The sequence below is a fragment of the Hippopotamus amphibius genome, chromosome 8 (genome assembly GCF_030028045.1).
Source record: "Hippopotamus amphibius kiboko isolate mHipAmp2 chromosome 8, mHipAmp2.hap2, whole genome shotgun sequence".
In the NCBI taxonomy this organism is placed as follows: Eukaryota; Metazoa; Chordata; class Mammalia; order Artiodactyla; family Hippopotamidae; genus Hippopotamus; species Hippopotamus amphibius.
Window position 1 is genome coordinate 66,678,711 of NC_080193.1, and position 24,338 is coordinate 66,703,048.

The following is a 24,338-nucleotide window of genomic DNA, read 5'->3' on the forward strand; positions in this document are numbered from 1 at the left end:
TGAAACTTCAATAGGGGCAGGGATTGGGTCAGATCCTCCTCTAGTGATTTTCTTCTTTTATTTTCTTCTCTTCTAAGACTGATTACTTCACACTTGTGCAAAGTACTTAATTAGTCTCATCGGGCATCCAAACTTGATACCTATGTCCAAATTTAGATACAGAGATGGTGAAGCTGTTTAATTGGTATTTGGGGCCATTAGAGGGAGCCAGGAGAGGAGAGCGACATTGCCCTGAGGTGATTTGAGCCACCAGTGAGGGAGGGTAAGGCTGTGTGCTCCTGTCACTAAGAGCATTTGCTAATCTGCTGACAAACTGCAATGGGACTATCCCCTGGATATGCTGAAAGCCCAGTGCCCTGTCATTTGAGTAGAGCAGGCTCTTCACCAGCCCGCGGGAGTATCAATGATTATCCTACTCTTTGGCATAAGGTTCCTATTTTGTTTATGGTTTGATCATGTAGGGTAGGATCAGTGATACATGTTTGTGCATTGCTTAAAGAAGCTTTCATCTTTAAAAAAACTATAAAATTTTGGGTCAGGTAAACTTTTCTCTATTTTAATTTGTATTGATGTTTCTGAGTTCCAAGGAAATTAAACGCATATCATATGCTCATTGAAACCTTTTTCTCCATTGTTTTGGGAATTCCCTCTTGTATTAGGCCCTTTCTCCTGTCTAAGTAAAGCAGAATGGTTTAGTTAGAATTTGGGGATGAAATTTACCAAGCCTAGGTTCCCAGCAAAAATTGGGGATATAAATTAATTTTCATGCCCCAAACTTGTATCCCTCTTGCCCCCTTTACATGTTCGGTTTTATCTTCAGCTGTCTTCTGACATTACCTGTGGTTAGTTAAGCAGACTATGCTTATTCCCACTTGAGTCTTTCTCATCCTGTTAATGCCTGCTGGTATGCCCCCCTCCCTCCTTTTCAGTATTCAGCTCCAAGGCATCTCTTAAGAAGTTATTTCTGGGTAATTCACACTAATCTGTTGCTTTCTGGCACTCGTATGATATTACTCTGGGTAGCTCATGATTATAACCTAGGCTCAGTTGCTTTCTAATTGATTTACACATGCACGTGTGCATGCACGCATGTGCACACATGCACACAGACACACACACAGAGCTGACTAGATTACAAGCTTTTTTGAAGGTGAGGACTGCACCCCAGTGACATCTAGCAGCATGGTGTGTATTGAATACACATACTCAATAGATATCCATCTTTTATCCATCTCTGTGATCCCAAAGCCTGAAACATAGTAGGTATTCAATAAATGTTTGTTGAAACAGCTGAAGAATTGATTTAAACTACTCTGCTGAAGTACTAGATCTCTGATAATATTAGATTGTGACATTTATTGTAAAAAACTCAGTAGTCATCAGCTTAGACCTTACAAGAGTTAGTTCAGGCCTTATCTCCTCCATGACAAATTCCCAAGGTCGGTACAATCCTCATTTCTCCACCTGATTCCAAAATATTCAATTATCTTTATCTTATCTACCTTCATCATATCAATATTGGGCAAGTGCCTAAGGTTTATATCTGTAGCATAGGGTTAATACTGATGTCTACCTGTTAGGGTTGTGATGATTAAATGACTTTATATATATAAAGTACTTAGAACTCTTCCTGCCATGTAGTAAGTGATTAATTGGTATTGTTTATTATTGTTATTGATATAAGATTGTTCATTGTTTTATGTACATATAGCTTGTCCTATTGACTAGATTATAAACTTTCGGGAGCAGACAACTTCATTTTCATATCTTAGAAAATGTAATTTTGTCCCCTTTTCATTCCAAGTATGGATAGTTTGTGTCTTTTTTCTTTTCCTGATTAGTTTGACTAGAGGTTTATCAATTTCATTGACTTTTCTCCTAGTAATAGTTTTTGGTTTCATTGTTTTTGTACTGCTTTTCTGTTTTCAATACCATTGATTTCTGCTGTTAATTATTTTCTTTCCTCTGCTTACTTTGTGTTTAATTTTCCATTCTTTTTCTAGTTTCTTAGAGTAGAAGCTTAGATCATTCGAGAACTTTATTTTCTAATATTATAAACATTTGCTATAACTTCCCCTCTCAACTGCTTCAGCTGCATTCCATAAGTTTTGATATGTTTTTATTTTTATTCAGTTGAAAAGTTTTCTATTTTTCTTTATTTCTTCTTTATTCATGAGTCATTTAGAAGTGTGTTGTTTAATTTTCAAATACTTGGGGGATTTCCCATAATATATCTCCTGTTATTTCAAGTTTAACTCTTTGGTAGACATAGAGCATACTTTGTATATTTTCAGTTCTCCTAAATTTATTGAGACATTTTATGGCCCTGAATATGATCTAATTTAGTGAATGTGCAGTGTATGCTTGGAAAGTTTTTGTATATTCTGCTGTTGTTGAGTAGAGTGTTTTATAAACGTTATTTTGGTCAAGTTAGTCGATAGCCTTGTTTAAATTTTCTGTGTCCTTCAGATTTTCTGAATCCTTATTCTATTAATTTCTGAAAGAGAGATGTCAGTCTCCAAGTATAACTAAGATTTGTTTGTCTCCTTTCAGATTTACATTTTGTATGTTGAAATTCTGTTAGTGGATATGTACATATTTAGGACTATTATGTCTTCTTGATGAATTCACTCAGCTATCATTATGAAATGTCCCTCTTTGTTCATGATAATATTTCTTGTTGTGAAATATACTTTGTCTCATATTAATGTTGCCACTCAAAATTTCTTTTGATTAGTGTTAATGTGTTATATATTTTTCCATCCTTTTAGTTTTAAGCTACCTATGCCTTTGTATTTAAAGAGTCTTTCAGTCATTTGAGGGGGGGGTTCACTTACATACATATATTTTTTGGCTGCACCGCTGGCCTGTGGAACTTCCCCGACCAGGGATGGAACCTGCGCCCTCTGCATTGGAAGCGCAATCTCAACCGTTGGACTACCAGGGAAGTCTGGGGAGGGGGGGGGGGGTCAATATGGCAATCTCTGCTTTTTAATTGGAATGCTTTAACTGTTTATATTTAATGTCATTATTCATGTGGTTGGTTTTAAATCTGCCATTTGCTGTTTGTTTTCTATTTGCTCCACCTATTCTTTGCTCCTTTTTCCTGTTGCCCTTCCTTTTATTGAGATTAATTATTTTATGTAATTACATTTTATTTGCATTGTTGGATTATACTTCCTTGTTTTATTTTTTATTAGTTTCTCTTGAGTTGACTATATGTACCTTTAACTTATCAGTCTGCCTTCAAATGATATTGTACCTTTTCACATGTTGTGTAAGAACCTTACAATAGTATACTTCTGTCTCGTTATCCTTTGTGCTATTGTTGTCATATATTTTACTTCCACAAATGCTGTAAATCCCAAACTATAATGTTATCAATTGTGCTAAGCAGTCAATTATATTTTGAAGATAGTTTAAAATTGAGAAAATTATCTTTTGCATTTCCCACATGTTTATCATTTCTGGCTTTCTTCTGTCTTTTGTGAAGATTTAACTTTCTATCTTAAGTTATTTTAGGTCTGCCTAGGAAACTTCTTTTAACATTTTTGGAGTGCTATTCTATAGGTGATGAATTCTCTTAGGTTTGTTCATCTGGAAATGCATATTTATTCATTGTTTTTGAAGGTTATTTTCCCTTGATAAAGAGCTGTAGGTATACAGGTTTTTTTTTTTTTTTCCCCTTTCAATACATTTGGCTTCGATAGTTTCTGATGAAGAGTCTGCTGTTATTCTTTTCTTTATTGCCCTGTAGGTAATGTGTCATAGTGTATCTTATTTCTCCTGAATGATTTTAAGATTTTCTTTTTATAATTAGTTTTCAGCAATTTGATTGTGCCTTGCTATGCATTACCCTTCTGAGGATTCTACTTGATGCTGTGTGTGTGTGTGTGTGTGTGTGTATGTGTGTGTGTGTGTGTGTGTGAGAGAGAGAGAGAGACATGACTTTCTAAATACCAATTACAATGAATCTGCCTCTAATAAATCAAAGGAGTTGTTAAAACCAAATGATCCAATTACGTTTATTTTAAAAATGAATGAATAAAGAAAGCTTTTTAGCTGCTTAAGATGCTATTGCTCTTTTTACAGAATGTCAAAAAAGTAATGTCTTCCTTTGATTAGGCTTATACCTTATCTTTCTGTCAAATTTCCAGAGACTTTTATTTGTAAGGGAAAAATTTAGAAAGCTATGGGGGCAGTGAGAGATAAAAGCTACAGATTTCCAAAGGTTTTGATGTTAGAGAAACAGGAATGACTCAGATAGCCATTGCACTCAGAATTCTAGTGTGTGGGCTGTGCTCCTATAATCTTACCATGGTCCTGATGATTAAAGTGTTGGATTCTGGGCTTGTGCATAGGGAAAGGGGAAGATGTGAGTGTGTTTGATAAAAACAAATGCTCATGAATAGAAAGAACAGTGAGATTTTTAATAGCTTTCATACTGACATTTCTCTTTATTTATTTTACTTGACTACTCACCAGAAAAAATGGTCAGATGATATAATTTTTAATTATAATTAAAGCTTGTGTTTTCTTATCTATTATAATTCTTCCATGAAGAGAATACCATAAGTGGAATTGCAAAAGGTAGTTCTCAGTTTTAATATCTACTTTCAAAATATTTCCTTCACTCCAGAACTACTTCTGAGGAAACTTTTATATAAAGTTAAGGTAAAAAATTTGCCTGACTGTCAGTATATAATTCCTCTTCAAATAAACAATTAGCTAATGATTTACCATAGTATGTTTTCCCTAACATCTATTATATGCTCAACATTTGTGCTGCAGCTATAGGAAGAGAGAAAATATGAGGACTTACGAAGTCAAGGGAAAGAGACATTTAAGTGGAAAATATTTTTAGCATTATGTTTTGACTTAGCACTCTGGAGGATGAGGATTTAATGCTTTTCAGCTAGTTGCCTCGACCATACTTAGTCCACTTCTGGTCCTCCCACCTCCCAACATGACTGTTGTTTATTATTACTTGTGCATGAGCTAAGTAGTATACCACAATCACTTTTCCTGAACAATATATTGTTCTCCCTGAAATCTGGTTTTATTGTTTTTATTCTTTCAGTTTTCTATGATTTTATCCCTATCTTAGACTAAACTCTCCCCCAGTTGTGGAAATATCATCTCAAAAATTTCGGACCTGTTAGGGTTCTATCACATTCATCTTCTTGAATAAATCTCTTCTGATACCTTTCACCTGCTCCAGTCTTAGACCAGTTGCTCCCTAGCTCTGTAGCACAGCTGTCATCCTGGGATTTTCCTTCATGGGTCTCCTCTTTCCTATCTTATATCCTTTATTTTCTATCTTTCTCTTTTTTAATTCAGTCTTTTGTGTTGGAGGAACACATCTTCCAGTATCTTCTTGAGCAGGCTTACATGCCAAATAAAATTTTTGATGTTTTTGATAAACAAATGGGACTTAATTAAACTTAAAAGCTTTTGCATGGCAAATGAAATCATGAACAAAATGGGAAGACAACCTATGGAATGGTAGAAAATATTTGCAAGTGATGCAACCGACAAAGGATTACTTTCCAAAATATACAAACAGCTTATATAGCTTAATATATATAAAAAAATAAACAACCCAATCAAAAAATAGGCAGAAAACCTAAATAGACATTTCTTCAAAGAAGACATACAGATGGCCAACAGGCACATGAAAAGATGCTCAGTATTGCTAATTATTAGAGAAGTGCAAATCGAAACTACAATGAGGGGGACTTCCCTGGTGGTCCAGTGGCTAAGACCTCACGCTCCCAATGCAGGGGACCCAGGTTCAATCCATGGTCAGGGAACTAGATCCCACATGCCACAACCAAGGGTTTGCACGCCGCAAGTAAAGACCCTGCATGCCGCAACTAAAAGATCCTTCACGCCGTAACAAAGCTACTGCATGCCGCAACTAAGACCTAACACAGCCAAATAAATAAAGTATTAAAAAACAAAAAACAAACTACAATGATGTGTCACCTCACACTGGTCAGTATGGCCATCATGAAAAAGTCTGCAAATAACAAATGCTAGAGAGGGTGTGGAGAAAAAGGCACCCTCCTACACTGTTGGTGGGAATGTAAATTGGTGCAGCCACTATGGAAAACAGTATGGAAGTTCCTTAAAAAACTAAAAATAGAGTTATCATAAGATTCAGCAATCCTACTTCTGGACATATATCTGGAGAAAACTCTAATTCAAAAAGATACATGCACCCCAATGTTCATAGCAGCATTATTTGCAATAGCCAAGCCATGGAAGCAATCTAAATGTCTATCAACAGATGAATGGATAAAGAAGATGTGCCACATATATATATATATGAAATAGAATATTAGTCATAAATAAGAGTGAAATAATGCATTTGCAGCAACATGGGTGGGCCTAGAGATTATCATATTAAGTGAAGTAAGTCAGACAAAGAAAGACAGATAACATACGATATCACATATATAGAATCTAAAAAAGGATACAAATGAACTTATTTACAAAACACAAATACTGTGTTATATATTTAAAATTTGCTGAGAGTAGAATAAAAGTAGATAAACGTCCTCATCAGAAGAAAAAATTTGTAACTATGTGAAGTGACTGATGTTAACTAAATTTATTGTGAAATCATTTTGTAATATTTACATATATCAAACCATTATGTTGTACATCTTGAAATAATACAAAATTGTATGTCAAACCTCAATAAAACTGGAAAAAGTAAAAACAAAACAAAACACAAATAGACTCACAGACATAAAAAACAAACTTATGGTTACCAAAGGGGAAATAGGGGTAGGGATAAATTGGGAATTTGGGGTTGACATTTATAGACTACTATATATGAAATAAACAACAAGGACCTATTGTATAGCGCAGAGAACTATATTCAATGTATATATATCTGAATCACTTTGCTGTACGCCTGAAACTAATACAACATTGTAAATCAACTAAACTTTAATTAAAAAATAACTTTTTTGTTATTTTTGTACCCCTAAAAATGTCCTTATTTTACCTTCGCATATGATTGTTATTTTTACTACATATAGAATTCTAGGTTGCAAATAATTTCCCCTCAAAATTTTGAAGACAAATTTCCACTGTCCTGTGATTTCAGTCTTGGAATTGAAAATATCTCTGTAATTGTGATTCTTGAAACTTTGTATGAAATTCCCCTGTCCTCCCTTTCTGGTTCCATATTAGATTGATTTTTTTCCTCCCATGTTATGAAATTTCGCAGTGATGGTGTTTGCTGTGTGACCTGATTTCATTCATTATGGTTAGCACTCACTGGGCATTTTCAATCTGGAAACTCATGTCCTTCAACTCTGGAAAATTTTCTTGACTTTTTTATTTGATGATTTTTCTCCTCTCCATTTTTCTTTTTTATCTTTTTATGAGTGCCTATTAATCAAATATTTGACCCCTTATATTGTTCTTCTAATCTTATCATTTTTATTTCCTATTTTCTGTATTTTTCTTTTTGTCTGATTTTTGGGATATATTCTCGATCTTTCTTCCAAACTTTTATTGTTTTGTTATAAATGAATATTTATATAAGTTAAGAAAATTGCAAATTTTAAAAAGCTGCCAAATTCTATAAATGCAATTTTTTTAACCATATTTTCCAAGAATGTATGTTGGTAGTTTGAGATAACAGAGTAAATTAAGATCATAAAGATAAGTATGTTGTTTCATTGACATTGCTTGTCAGATCCATTGGTCACATTACTGTCATCTTCTTACTCCATTGCTCAGCAGCATTTGACATAACTGACTGCTCCCTAATTCTTGAAACACTTTCTTCTCTCAACTTCAATGACCCCATGTTGTTCTTTCTTCTACTTCACTGGTTGATCCTGCTCAGTGTCTTTTGCTGTCTTTTCCTTCTCTGTTAAGTTTCTAGAAAATACAATGGCCTAGCAATTTACTGTTGGACCTCCTTCTCTTTTCTTACTAACTCCCTGGGGATTTTTAAATTTAATAGTAGCTTTATAGAGCTATAATCCACATACCATGAAATTCACCCTTCTGGACTGTAAAATTCGGTGTTTATTGTGTGTACACAAAGTTATATAACATCACTATCTAATTTTAGAACATTTTCATCACCCCCAAAACAAACCACCCAGCATTAGTAGTCACTCCCTATTATTCCTTACAGTGCAACCCCTTACAGTGCTAATCTACTTTTTATCTCTATGAGTTTGCCTATTCTGGACACTTCAAGTAAATTAATCACATAATATGGTCTTTTTGTATCAGCCTTCTTTCACTTAGCTTAATATTTTCAGGGTTCATTCATGTTGTTTCATGTATTAGTATTTGTTTCTTTCTATAGCCAAATAATATTCCATTGTATGAATATACCGCATTTTGTGATCCATTCATCAGTTGATAGACATTTGTGTTGTTTGTACATTTTGGCTATTATGAATAGTGCTGCTATAAGTATCTGTGTGAAAGTCTCTGTATATTATTGTTTCCTTTGGATGTATACCTATGAGTGGAATTGCTGGGTCAAGTGGTAACTCTATGTTTAACTTTTTGAGGAACTGCCAAACTATTTTCTAAAGTAGCTGCACCATTTTATATGCCCATCAGCAATGTGTGAGGGTTCAAATTTACCCACATCTTTACCAATACTCATTTTTATCTGCGTTTTTATTTTTTATTATAGCCATCCTAGTAGCTGTGAAGAGATATCTTATTGTGGGTTTGATATACATTTCCCTAATGAATAATCATGTCAGGCATCTTTTTATATGCTTATCGGCTATTTGCATATTTTTTTTGGAAAACTGTTTATTCAGATCCTTTGCCCATTGCTTTATTTGTCTTTTTATTGTTGAGTTGTAAGAGTTCTTCACATGTTCTGCATATAAATCTCTTAAAAGATATATGATGTACAGTTGTTTTTCACTTCCGGAGTTGTCTTTTCACTTTCTTGATGGTGTCCTTTGATGTACAAAAGTTTTTTTTAATTGAAGTATAGTTGACTTACAATGTTTTGGGTGTACAGCAAAGTAATTTAGTTGTTTATACATATATATATACACATATATATGTATGTATTCTTTTTCAGGTTCTTTTGCATTAGAGGTTATTACAAGATATCGAATATAGTTCCCTGTGTTATATAGTATAGATCCTTATTGTTTATATATGTACAAAAGTTTTAATTTTGATGATCTGAAGTTATTTATTTATTTATTTATTGTCACTTGTGCTTTTGGTGTCAAATCAAACCATTTTCTGATCCAAGGTCATGAAGATTACCTATTATGTTCTCTTCTGAGAGTTGTTTAGTTGTAGCTCTTACATTTAGGTTTCTGATCCATTTTGAGTTAATTTTTGTATGTGCTGTGTATATGGTTCATTCTGCTGCATGTGGATGTACAGTTGTTCCAGCACTACTTGTTGAAAAGTCTACTCTTTTCTTCATTGAATTGTCTTGATCTATGAAGTTTTAATTATGTTATCACTTTTAATTTCCAAGGATTTTGTTTTAATTTTTGAATGTTGCTATTTAGTAGTATCCTGTTCTTGTTTTTCTCTTATTTTTCTGAGGATATCGGTGTTAGGTTTTGTTTTTTGTTTTTAAAGTCTCTCTCTGCAGAGACTTTTTCCTCATTGTAGAATCTCTCAGCATGACATCAGCAAGATAGTGGAATAAAACTCTACTGTATCCCCCCTCAGCAACAACCTGATAGCCATCCATAGACAAAAGTGCCTTTGTGGGAACTTTGAGATCCAGGCATGGGCCAGGAGCAGTCCTGCCTCCCAGAGACCCGCCAGGAGAGATACCTGTTGGAGCCCTGGAGGCAGGCCCACTGATCTCAGTCTGTCAGCAGATCCTAAGACAGCTCTGGGACTTAGCTTCAGGCTCTGTCAGCCTCAGACTGGGAGAAGTTCTGCCTATCCACAGACTAGGAAGAATACATGTCTTTCTCTGACCCAAGGCTCGACCATCAACCTTGGTCTGACTGCAGATCCTGAAACAGCCCGGTAACTTGGCTCCAGCTCCTCTCAGCTGAAGACTGGGAGATGTCCTGTGCACCCAAGTACCCATTCAGAGACATGCATATCAATTCCCCCAAGACAGGCCCACCAACCTTACTTGGACTACAGATCTGAGAGGGGCCCTTTTGCCTGCCTTCAGCAACTACAAGCTATGATCCAGGAGTGGTATTGCCTGCTCAGGGACCCAGAAGGAGACTTGCCTATCCATGCCTCTGTAGGCAGACCTGCTGACATTGGTCTAACTATGAATCCTGAGTGACCTTATGACTCAGTTCTAGTTCTGCCCAACTTTGTTCAGGGAATTCTTCCCACCCAGAGACCTGGCAGGAGACAAGCCTGTCAGATCCACTGACCTTGACCATTGTGGAGCCTGAATTGGTCCTGTGACTCAGTGCGGGCCCTTCTCAGCAGCGATCTGGGAACAGTCCTGCCCACCCAGGGAGCAGGTGAAAGATACACTCCTCATGTCCCTGAGGGCAGGCCTATTGACCTCTGTCAGAGTGCAGATATTGAAGGAGCCCTCTAACCTGGCTCCAGCCCTGCTCCCCTATGGTCCTCGATAATCCTGCCTGCATAGGAACCTAGCAGGAAGCATGCTTATTGATGCCCCTGGAGGTAAGCCTGCAGACCTGAGTTCTAGCTCTGGACGCTGAAGCAGTCCTGCATCTCGATTTTAGCCTCTCTTAACTGTAGTCTAGGGCCAATTGTGGGAGTCCTTTCAGGGGCTTAGTGGGAGCCACACTTGTCTGTGTACCTGCTAACAAGCCTGCCATCTGTGGATCCAGTTGCAGACCCTGCAATGAACCCTTGTCCTAGTACTAGTCCTAATGACCATGGTCCTGTAAACAGTCTTGTCCACTCAGGGACCAAACAGGACCCATGTCCACCTGAGTCCCTGGTAACAGGTCCAACAATTATGGACTCCAGTGTGGATCTAGTAGCAGTCATGTGACCTGACTCCAGCCCCACTGAACTGCAATTCTAGAGGCAATACCATCAGCCCAAGGACCCACCAGAAGAAGGTCTTTATCTGCTAAAACGAGTCTGTAAAGACTGGAAGAGGGTTTGCTCCTTCAAATACATAGACACCAACACTAGGCTACATGGATCAAGAAGAATCAGGTAAACATGACATCACCAAAGGAAACTAATAAAACTCCAGTAATCCCAAAGAAATGGAAGTCTATAAATTGTCTGACAAAGAGTTGAAAATAATCATCTTAAAGAAGCTTACTGATATGCAAGAGAACACAGATAGACAAATAAAATCAGGGAAACAATGAAACAGCAGATTTGAACAACACTAGACCAGATGGAACTAACAGATATTTGTAGAACATTTCATCCAGCAGCAGCAGAATATACATTTTTCTTAAGCATGCATGGAATATTCTCCAGGATATTTCACATTAGGTTACAAAACAAGTCTTAATGAATTTAAGATTGAAATCATATGAAGTACCTTTTCTGACCAAGTGGAATAAAACTAGGAAATCAATACCAGATAGAAAACTGGAAATACAAATACATGGAAATTAAGTAAGATTCTCCTGAACTACCATCAATGGGTCAAAGAAAAAATCAAAAGGGAAATTAGGAAATATCTTGAGACAAATGAAAATACAGCACACCAAACCTATGGGATGCAGCAAAATCAGTACTAAGGGAAGTTATTAGTGATAAATACCTATATTAAAAAAAAGAAAGATCTCAAATAAACAACTTAACTTTACATCTCAAGGAACTAGAAAAAAAGAACAAACTAAGTCCTGAAGTTAGCAAAAAGAAGGAAGTAATAAAGATTCAAACAGAAATAAACAGAATAGAGGATAGAAAAACAATAGAAAAATTGATGAAAATGAGTTAGTTTCTTTAAAGAGAAACAAAATTGACAAAATTTAGCCTAAGAAAAAAAGAGAAGACAAGTAAAATCAGAAATGAAAGAGGAGACATTACATCTGATACCACAGAAATTAAAAAATCTTGAGAGACTATTGTGAACACCAACAAATTGGACAACCTAGAAGAAATGGATAAATTCCTGGAAACATACATCTCACCAAGAATGAATCAGGAAGAAATAGAAAGTCTCAACAGATCAATTACGAGTATGGAGATTGAATCACTAGTCAAACCTCCTCACAAAGAAAAGCTTAGGTGCTGGTGGCTTCACTGGTGAATTCTATCAAACATTTAAGGAAGAATTTATGCTCATCCTTCTCAAACTCTTTCAGAAATTGAAGAGGAGGGAACACTCCAAACTTCTTTTTTGAGATCAGCATTACTCTGCTACCAAAGTCATTAGTAAGCTAGAGACATAGTCTCCTGATGAATATAGGTGTAAAAATCCTAAACAAAATACTACTAAAATTCAAAAGCAAATTAAAAGTTCAAACCTCATGATCAAATTGAATTTATCACTGGGATGGCAGGGTATTTCAACATACTAAAGTCAATGTGATACACTGTGCTAACAGAATAAAGGGTAAAAGTCACATGATCATCTAAATAGATGCAGAAAATGTGTTTGACAAAATTCAACACCTCTTCATGATAAAACTCAACAAACAAGGAATAGAGGGAAATTACCTCAACACAATAAAGTCCATATATGAAGAGTCCATGGCTAACATCATATTCAGTAGTGAAAAGCTGAAAGTTTTTCCTCTAAGACTAGGAAAGTCAGGGTGCCCACTCTCACCATTTCTATTCAGCAAAGTCCTGGAAGTCTTAACGAGAGCAATCAGGTAAGAAAAATAAGTAAATGGCATCTAAATCAGAAAGGAACAAGTTACATTGTCACTGCTTGCAAGTGACATGATCTTATATTTATAGAAAACTCTGAAGACTCCATTAGAAAAACTGTTAGAAAAACACATTCAGTAAAGTGTCAGGAAACAAAATCAACATATAAAAATAAGTTGTATTTCTGTACACTAACAACGAACCACCTGAAAAAGAAATTAGGAAAATAATCCCTTTTTGCAATAGCAGCAAAAAAGAATAAAATACTTAGGGATAAACTTAACTAGGGAGGTGAAAGACTTGTACACTGACTACTATAAAACATTGATGAAAGGAATTTAAAAAGACACAAACAAATGGAAAGACATCCTCTGATCATGATTTGGAGGACTTAATATTGTTAAAATGTTCATGCTACCTAAAGCAATCTACAGGTTTAATGCAATCCCTATAAAGATCCCAATGGCATTTTTTGCATATATATAAAAAATAACTTTGAAATCCATATGGAATCACTTAGGACCCTGAATAGCCAAATCAATCTTGAGGGAAAAGAACAAAGCTGAAGGCATCACACTTCCTGATTTCAAAATATAATACCAAGTTCCAGTAATTAAAAACAGTGTGGTACTCCTATAAAGATAGATATATAGATCAGAGGAACAGAGTAGAGAGCCCAGAAATAAATCCATGCATAAATGTTCAGCTAATTTCGACAGGGGTGCCAAGTATACACATTGAGGAAGTGAGAATCTCTTCAACAAATGATATTGACAAAACTGGATATTCATATGCAAAAGAATGAAATTGGATCCTTATCATACACCATACAAAAAAATAAACTCAAAATAGGTTAAAGACTTAAGACCTGAAACTGTAAAACTAGAAGAAAATATAAGGGAAAAGCTTTATGACATTGGCTTTGGCAGTGATGTTTTTTTGGACATGACACCAAAAACACAGACAACAAAAGCAAAAATAGACAAGTGAAACTACAAAAATTTCAAGAGTTTTTGCACAGCAAAGGATACAGTCAATAGAGCGAAAAGGCACCCTATGGGATGAGAGAAAATATTTGCAAAGCATATATCAGGTAAGGGATTAATTTCCAAAATACATAAATTACTCCTACAACTCAATAGCAAAACAAACAAACAAAAAGCAAAACAACCCTGGAAGAGTGGTTTGCTGAGATTGAGAGCAGGGCAGGGCAGGGCACGTCAGAGCACAAACTGACAGGAAATGGGCACATTTAATAATTTGAAAACTGAGGTTGTGTGAAATAATTTATTCCCCACATCCCTCTGACATGTTCTGTAACACACACGCTCACTCCCCAGCATTTTCAGCCTGTGTGTGTACATGTGTTTGTGTGTGAATATCATAGATCTTTGCTAGGTTTGTGTCCCAGCCATGAGAAAGTGCAAGATGGATCATTTTAAGATTGTATGTAAAATGACAACTCACACTCCTGTTTTCAGTTGGCACTTAACATTTACGTAATGCCACAACATCTGGTCTTGCCCATCATTCCAGGCAAGAAGTTAGTCCAGTTGATTGCTTGGCCTCATGTACCTAAAACAGCTGGCTGGTTAACTGGAGTTTTGATTATGGCTGAATTGGCTGGATGTTGGTGTCATGTACACTGATGTTATGACTGAATACAGAGGTGGAACAAAGCCAGTTATTGGGAAGAGCAATCACAAATATGTGAAATAAATGTCTGTGTGGAATTTCATTGGAAAAGATAATTATTTGTTTCTAAGACTGACTCTCAGAAACACTGAGACGTGATACTGTTTATCTCTGGTGTCCCTCTGTTCCCATTTTGGCTCCTTGCACCCAGGTGTCCCCCACTGTGTATCCAATATTCTCAGGCTGCCCGTAGTCATTCACCCCTAAGGCACCCAGTTCCTGGGATTTTTCTCTCCTGACAGGACCTCCAACTTCTCAAATGTTTAGCCTTTGTGTCCCTCTCTCCTTTTGCCTCTCTCATCAAATTTCATTTGTCCTGTGTTTCGGAGATCTGCTCTCTGTTGAAGGGTCAACTGGTCTCAGAGCCTGGAGGACATTATGCTTAGTGAAAATAAGCCAGACACAGAATGATAAGTATTGTATAATCTCACTTATATATGGAATAAAAAAAATCCAACTCATAGAAGCAAAGAATAGAATGATGGTTGCCCGAGGCTAGGGAGTGGGGGAAATAGGAAGCTGTTGGTCAAATGGTCATCTTATAACAAACTTTCAGTTATAAGATGAATAAGTTCTGGGGCTCTAATGTACAGCATAGTGACTATAGTTAATGATACTGTATTGCATAATTGAAATTTGCTGAGAGTAGATCTGAAGTGTTCTCACTACACACACACATACACATGCAAACGCAAATAGTAAGTATGTGAGATTGTGTATGTGTTAATTAGCTTGATTGTGGTAATCATTTCATAATGTTTATGTGTATGAAATTGTCACATTGTGCACCTTAAATACATACAATTTTTATTTGTCAATTATGTCTCAGTAAAGCTGGGAAAAAAGGAATTTAGTATTTCATGAAGATGTTTGTGGATGTTATCGTATTAATATTTATTACTTCATTCTTCCATATGTGGATGTGGTCTCAAGTGAGACTGAGATTCAGGCGTATCTGGCAGTTTTTATCTTGTGTTTGCCAGGAGCACGTTTATGTGAACACTGAGGAGGTCTTGGGGGAAGAAGGAGACAAGCTGGATGGGCTCTCAGTAAAGAGCCTTGGCTGTCAGGGATGGGCCGGTCAGTGTGCACCATGGGTTTAGTCACGTAGAACTGTCCCCCAGGCCTGCTGGAAGCATATGTGAGCTCTGTGGAGAGCACAGAGAGTCTAACTAAGATTCAAAGGGAAGTTAGAGAGGGAGAAGAGAGAGAGAGAAAGACAGAGAGAGAGTCAGAGAGAGAGAATAAGTCCACTGAGATCCAAATGGATGTGAGTTGTTCTTTGCTGCGACACAGTCCCTGGCACAGATTTGGTTTCTGGACGGCTCTGTTAGGGAGGTGAGGTACTTGCAGGAATGGCGGCTGAACCCAACCAAGGTCACTGGAGGAGCCAGCAGCAGTAGGACTATATAAGAGCAGGTCAGATTGGGGATATATGTATAAATACAGCTGATACACTTTGTTGTACAGCAGAAACTGGCCCAACAATGTAAAGCAATTATACTCCAATAAAAAGCTGGAAAAAAAAAAGAACAGGTCTGAGATGACCTATGACCTATGAAGACCCAGAAACATTGGAAAGGAGTTTTCAGGAGGTGGGTTGGAGCAGTGGGGTTGGGGTTGCTGAAGGCCTAAGGGCCTGTCTATCACAGGTAGATATATAGGCCCAGAAAATTTAAATTATTCTTTTAAATAGAACTTCATTTTTAAGCATGTTGAGGTGTGAGAAAATTCAGGTTATGTGTGTAACATGTTTGCGTTTTACCAGAGCCTCTGAATGCTTTGAGTCCAATAAGTAGATTGACAGTGGCAATTTTAGATCACACCGATGGTAAAATGGTGAAGGAAAAGTACTTTTAGGCAATCCTTTAAGTATTCTTCAAATAATATTTAATAAGTTTTCTTCTTATCCTGCTGGTTTTATTTGTTAGCTTAAGATATGAGGACTTGAAATATCACTCTGCAGTTATTGACTGAGGCTTGGCTGCTGCTGGGAAGAGAAGGGTGTGAAATCCTTACACTTACGAAGCTTACACTAAGTGCTCTTTCTTTCTTAGCTCACAACTAGCAGTATTACAGTGGGAACTGTTTTAGTTTACACAAATGATTGGGTAAAACTTCAATTAAATAATGGGTTTGCTGGTAACAATTCATTTAACGAAAATGTACTCAGTGCCTACTAGGTATCATACGCTCTGCTGGGCTCAGGGTAAACTGGTGAATTCAGCAGATTTAAAATCTAGTGCAGGTAAATCATGCTTAACTTCCCTTATTGTCTAGCTGAAATACCAATGGAAAAATGTAAGATGTAGTGCCATATTCATAAATGCCTCAAAATTATCTTTAAGAGAGATTATACTTTATATTATCAGAAAGTATGTTTCTGCTCCCAAAATCTGGATATGGGGAGTGTATATCAATGTTTAGTGTGTGTGTGTGTGTGTGTGTGTGTGTGTGTGTGTGTGTGTAGCATTATTTGTATCTGTATCTGCCAAAACCTTATATGGCTAAAGAAAGATTTCAGAAATGCAAACATCAAATATATAGGTTTCATCTGCAGAAAAAAATTCCAGCTTTCATTTAAATTACCAAAATTGCAGTCAGCTGCTGGAAGAAAAATAAAGGCAAAGATCCTGTTTACAAGGCATCTAGAGTTCAGCCATCAGATGGTTTTGGTTAAGATGTATTTTTTTCTTTATGCTGATGTTTCTATAAGACATTTTCTGTGAGTTGGTGATTGCCCACCTGTCGTGTGTCTTCGTCTTCCTTGTGTTCTTATGGTACCTTCATAGTGATACTGTTGATTTTTGACGATCTTTGCTGAAAAGTTATTCCTCTGCAGCTTTTCTGCCAATGTGTAGAATTGCATTCTGTAATGGGCAAAATTCTGATTTTGTGTGTGTGTGTGTGTGTGTTTGCACAGTTTTCCTGTTGCTTCTCAGGGGCTCTTTCTGCCCTTCTCTTACTTCTGCTAGCAAGGAGCTGGTATTAAATCTTTACCCCACTATGTTATTAAGTATTTAAGCTTATAATGGACTTGCGCTCTCTGCCGTGTCTATACTTTCCTGGAAGGAGAGTGCATTAGAATGTCTACTCTTTGAAGCTACCCTGCCATATCTACAATAACTAGGTGATAAATCCCCTCATGCCAAGTTAATATTCTGATCAATGGGCAGTGTGCTGTTGGGTGAGGTCAGCCGCACCACACCAAAGGTGGGGAGTCAAGTTGTCTGTTTGCAAAAGGGTCATGGCATTCCCATGCATGTGTGCAGGACTTGCAGACAGGGAGGCAGGCCTTAATGAGCTGTAGTGCATCCTCCGTGCCTCTTGTGCTTACACATTCAGTGACAGTCTTTTTGACTGACTCCTCCCACAGAGGCACGTTTGTTTGTGTGTTTACTTTGACAATGGATTAAATCCACTGTCCTCATTGTCTAAAAGTAAGAACCTCTTGGCACTTATTGCCATAGGGAACCCAGTAGACCCATCTATGAGTTATTTTTTGCATATGCCCTCTACTAAAATTATACTTTCTACCTAAAGGTAAAGCCACTCAAAATATTCAGACTCATTTATGTTTTAGATGTAGAAAAAAATTTCTCGATGTGACTTCCATTGTTTGTCCACTGTATATTTATTTGCTTTTAATCTTCCTCTCTGAAGCTGAAAGTGATCATTCTGGATCAGAGGTAAAGATGTACCTGCCCCCTTTTCAGGTGGAAAAAATGCATTTGAATTATGGGAGAATGCAAAAGAAACCTCCTGGTCACAATTCTTCTTGGTTTCTTTCCTTGGGTGGAGAAGTAGGGGAGAGGGGGAAAAAAGACACCAAAACAAACATCATGGTCTGTTCTTCTAACTTCTTTTTCTGGAGTCATTGAAATAAATCTATATGTTCATTAAAGAAAACCATATTCATCTATAAAAAGCCTGTTTGTTCTATTTCTCTTATTTTTCTTTGCTTCTGAAAGGTATTAGACAGAAAATATGTGTATTCTTTTTCTTACATAGTTTGTGATTGATTCAAATAAAACTGTGCAAAACATTATGTTCTAGCTTGTAACCTTGTGCAGAATTCAGTATCATATGGTCTTCAAGATGTAGTGTGTAAATGTTTTACAATCACCACTTCTCTGTTTCGGCTCTCATCTCTGACAGCAGGTATTTTTTGTTAGACTTGAATTTCGTTAACAAGTAGAATGCTAACTCTTAACAAATATTTTTGCTACAAGAGTTTTCTAGTATTTATAATTAAATGCTTTATTTACGCAGTACTTTATAAAACTTTATGTCTTAACCCCGTATACAGTAAGTGTTAAAACAGATGGCAAATTGAAGGCCAGAAAGTATTCATGACTTGTTTTAGATTAAACGTTAGGATAGTGGCAGAGCCAAGATGAGAAATCTTGCTTTTTATAAAGGTTGGGTGACTTGACCAAGCATGGCAGAGGGTAGGCCCTGGACTTTGGTTCAGAATTGCCCAAAGTATAACTGTCCTTTCTCTTCTCCCTCTTCATGAAGACAGGAGTCTTGTCTATCCTGTTCACAATTTTAGCCCTAATAATTTGCATAGTATTTGGAATGAAATAGTTATTCAGCACATATTTCTGAGTAAATGAATGGAGTACAGAAAGATGCTGAAGGTCTACTTTGAATAACAATACAGTGTGCCTCCTGTCACCTCCCCCATGTTTCTCTCATTATGCCTAGAAACAATTTGTAATTTGAAACAATGGAGTTTGACAACGACTTACTATTGAATCACTTCATATAGTTGTGAGACAAAAATAATTTCGCTTAAAACCCTATTTCTTGACCTTGCTACCCTGGAAAATTAAATTAATCTTTCTGGGTCTTGATATCCATCTAGAACTTTGCTATAATCTGAGAATGATTTGTGATCTGATTTTCTGCATCTGGGGTCTGCTTTAAGGGGCTGGGAGTCTATCTTTATTACATTGTTTTCAGTTTAATACACTGGGAGTCTTCACAGAGTTAGATTCTTCACCTCAAAAAGCTACCCCTGGGAAGATGTTGGGCACTTTGGGATAGTATTTTTTAGGGCCCCCAGGGAACCAGTTAGTGGACATGTACCATCACACTTGAATCCCTGCTCAGCCATGAGAAGTGCCTTTGGCTAGACATCCCATTCACAGAAGCCACACTCTCTCATAAGGTTTTTGCCTGGAGTTTTCTTCTTTTCCAGTCCCATGTCTTTGGAATATTTTAAGCAGGCAGATCTTCTTTTGGAGGTTTTACTTGAATGATTAGTATTTGCTTGAACGAGGGAAGCAGCCAAGGTCATGGTCTGCTGGCCCTGAGATACCATGGAGACAAATAGATACTGGATTATTATTTCCATCATTTCATTCTCCCACTCTGAATGCAGTACATACTGTGATAAATAAGACCTCTCAAAGAAGGGAGGACAGTTATCCTCTTTTTCCCCATCTCACCTTTCTACCCTATAAAAGTTTTGCAGACTTAATCCAGACTTGTTGGCTGAGAGCCCACAGGGATTCCTCATCATGTGGCAGGCTGTTGTAGCATTTTTATGATAGAAAGTGTTTCTTTTGGTCTGAAACCCAGATATGTGAAATATAGGTCAGGGGTTGGGAATTAATGCTGGCTTGTCATGTGAGAAGAAATAATTGGCATGAAATGTAGTCAAGAATGCCTGCCATCCTGGCAGCATTGGGTCATTTTTTGCTATTGGCTTTGGCTGCTATTCCCAGGAAAATAATGGGCAGGTTCATAATTCTTAGAGTATATCTTTATTAACTCTGTCAACTTATGGTGGTGTGGGGCCCCAAGAGACAATCGGCCTAGAAGTCTCTGCTTGTGCCATTTCTGTGGAGTGTGTGGCTGTACACACCGTGACAAATTCACACGGATAGAATAATGAGTGTCCCTTATCCTCGTGCCAGACCTTCAGAGGAAACATTGACATCCTTTGAGATATTTGAGAGCCGTATACCAGTTCTATGTAGAGGTTATTGTTTTGAATAAAGATTTTCATTTTACTCTGACATGGACAGTCCCCCCTGGAGTATGCGCATATTGCAGGAAAACAGTCTCCAAATGGGTTGGGTCCCAACCATTGATTTTGTAATGATGCATGTATTTTCCTTTATGAAGAATGTTGTAAGTAATGTTTAAGATCCTAGGACTAGCCCACTTAAAAATCTACAGGGGAGTAGCAATACATTGTGTACTTTCAATTAAAAGCAATAGGAGAAACACAGTTTTAATACTAGTAATTAGGCAGAATTGAGGAACAACACAATTGAAGAAGAAATAGCTTCTTTTTTTCTCAGAAAGCAGGTGCTTACAACATGGTTAGGAGCAGGTCAGCCAATGCCTCCAGGTGTTCTAGGGTGGCTTTGAAAACATTCAGGGGTTTAAGAGTTGGAGGCCAGTTTATTTCTAAGTCTGCCACCTTTATAGTAAAAAAAGTGGACTTATTAGGAAAAAAAACACCTAAAGCAACATTATTTTTTTCTCGCTGTCTCTTTAACACATTTTGTTTAATAGCTTTTTTCCCCTGGTTCTTAGTTGAAATTTTGAGCAAAACTCATAGCTTTTTAAGTTACTCCCTGATAGTTAATAGTCTTCCGGTAACTCTAAAGCTTCAAAAGAGTACAGTTTATTATAATACTATGAACCTCTTGTCCGATGTAAATTTTCTCCCATCCTAAGCAAGGACCTGACTAAGGACTGAAAGCCTGAAAAGAGGGAGGGAGGAAAGGAGGGGGGGCGAGGGGGAAGAGAGAGGGAGGGAGGGAGTTAGTGAGTTTGTGTGTGTGTGTGTGTGTGTGTGTGTGTGTGTGTGTGTGTGTGTGTGTGTTTATGGTTTCTGGCCCCTCCAGAACTGGAGTAGGATGAAGGAGGAGAGATCTTACTGATGTGATTCAGATTTGACTTCACAGATTCTCAGAGCTGACTCTTTCATGGAGTGTTTTAGGGTGATCCCCCCTGGAACGCTCAACTACAACTCTTATGCCTGCTAGTTAAGTGATGCCTCACGCATGGGATTTTGACACTGTGTCCTCTGTTCCTGGACTTCTGGCGGCTGCCCATCTTGTCAGTTACCTTGTCCTTCCAGGCAGTCTTTTCCAGGATGCCTGTAGATTTGCCCCCTCCTGTGTGGCCAGCGTCTGATCTACAGGAAACTTGGGTCTTCTCTTTCCCTCTGCATTGCTCCTTCAGGCCAGTCTAGCCACAGCCTCTTATGCCAGCACTTAAACCCCCTTTAAGTCTGAGAGATACTTATCAAACTCTCCAAGTATCTCACTTGACTTAAAGAAGTTGTCTTTCTCCCTTCGGGCAACCATATAACTCTCCAAAGGATCCTTCTCCAGTTCTTCCAACCCCAGAATTTTTATTGGTTGGAGATTTTATTTGTTGGAGATGCTGGCAGAAGTAGTTTTTGCAGTCTTAGCAATTCTGCACAGGGCTCTTGTTACCTCATCATTACATAATGACTTTGGAGCCTTGGCCAAAGCTTTTATAGAAAGAATCCCATTTATCATTCTGTTGAATGTGTAATTTTACTTTAATACGTATAGGTTTTTTGTACTTTGCTGTATAGGTATTAATAACAGTGCTCTAATCAGCCACAGTTCAAGTTGTTTCTGCTCACAAGTAGTATTATGAGATAAGTGGAAAGAGAGAAATTGGTAAGAAAGATACTCTTTTCTCTGAGATAAGTCTGGCAGAGATATATGACAGGGGGAAATGCATATAGCAAAAAAAAAATGCTAAAAGCATAGACTAGTGTGATATTGAGAGTAGAAAAATGATGGTGGGGAGGGGAAGTTTCTAGTAAGAGGCACTGTCAAATGAGGAGAGCTTGGTGCTTGTTTTGGGTGGCCTCTGAAGGGGAAGGAAGGAAGGAAGGAGCAGACATGGTGGGCAACTAAATATGGCACTTCCCAGACATCTGTGACCAACCCGGAAAATATCTATATTCATAGAGAAAAGTATTCCTCAAATTAATCACTTGATTCTTATCTCCTTGTGCCAATGCATCTCATAACTCATTCTTTTCCATTATCCTATCATATACCCAGGCTACTGCCAATGTTACCCAGGAAATAGTTATTCTAAAACTATTTATGAAGCACCTGTTAGTGGCAAGGCATTGTGCTTGGTGGGTTGAAGGTATGTTATGGTGTAGCTTATTCTCAAGGATATTTCAGTTGAGATAAGTGATAAAATACATGATCGTATGAAGGATTACATAGAATCATAGACCTGTTAGTGTTAAGGTTATTTAGTGTGTGCTTGTTATTTTATAGATAAGAAAACTGAGACCCAGAGTAGTTAAGTGGCTTTAGAGTCATCTAGTTGAATAATGGCAGAGCTAGAGCCAGAACCCAGTTCTTTCTACTTCTGCTCAGTGCTGCTTCTACTATAGTTTCTCCCCTCTCTTAAAAAATACACCACCTTGATACACTGCTACAAAGTATTTGGCCACTTAGTCTGATAAAAAATAAATGTGCTGGAGCCAGCTCTCATCAGCTTTCAAGAGCCAATTGTGGGCACATTTCCAACTCCAAGTTTTGAAATTGGTCATGGTAGGAGAGTTTACCCCAAAGAAATTGGCAAACACTACAAACCAAGTGTCCCCCTCTTTTCCAGGGAGAGCCAGTTATTAGACATTTACCAGTGCACTCCTGCTTATAAATAATAAATGTGATAACTTCTTCCTAAAGGGGTTGTCATACGAATAGATTTTTTGGAGACATAGGATTTAGATAGAGAGAAAATGAGGGAGGCTATTTGAGAGTGGAATTACTGAGTGGATAGTTTCCTGAGACAGCAAATAGAACAGTTTGGTTGGGTGGGGGTAAATGTTGGATGGGAGTTCCAAACCACATGCCTGTAGAGACCAGGCTGAATACAGGAAGGTTTAAAACAGGGTAGGGTTAAGACTAGTAGGGGGTGTTGGAGTCTATAGTAAATTGGAAAGTAAAGTGGCCTAAATATATTAAAAAAAAAAAAAAAAGCTTGCTGTATTCTACCTACTTGGAATTTCCCATAAGGAACCAACAGAGTAAACCTAGAAAGCAGTGTGAGTCAGTAAGGCCCTGAGAAGGGAGTGTCTTCTACAGTCTTAAAATAGCACTAGTTTCCTTGACATAATGAAGGCAAAGTTGAGCATCCTTGTTTCTTGCTTCCTTCTTACCTTGTTTCTATGTTCTCACTTGGAAACACCTGTAAATTTTTTGTTTGTGCGCTTAAGAAAATCATTCACTGTTTTCCTTCATTAGCGTGGACAATGTAGAATTGAGTTTTTGTTAGTAAAACCATTCTCAGCTTTATTATATTTCAAGGGTAATGATACCCCAAAGAGATAAAAATTTAGGTGTATTTCCAAAAGGTGTTCATTCATATATCTAGTTTTCTGATGAAAGAAAATCCTACTATACAAAATAAAAAGTTCATATATTTTAGGGAAGGATCTAGAAACATAGTGTTTAATTGATCTTCTTTTTCACAATGTCCCCAAGTTAATTTCACATAAGCTTTTAAACATGTTTCTTTTTTACACTAATCTGTAAGGACAACTCCACATTGATCAGCAGTTGTTTTTTTTTAAAGTGAGAATTGTCCCTACAGAGATATCTTTATTCCAACATATCAAATTCACAGGGGTTTATAAAAAATGGAAGATCAGTGTAATAATTTTCATGACTCCTAAGGAAAAGTTTTTCTGTGTTAAGTAAACCGTAATTCTTATATGAAAATGTCCTAATAGATTCTTAAAATTCCCAAAGTGTAATCGTACCTCCAAGAAGCCCAGCAAAAACTATTGAATAGCTCTTTGCAAATGTTTTACAAGCCCCTCTATTGATAATAACATCCCT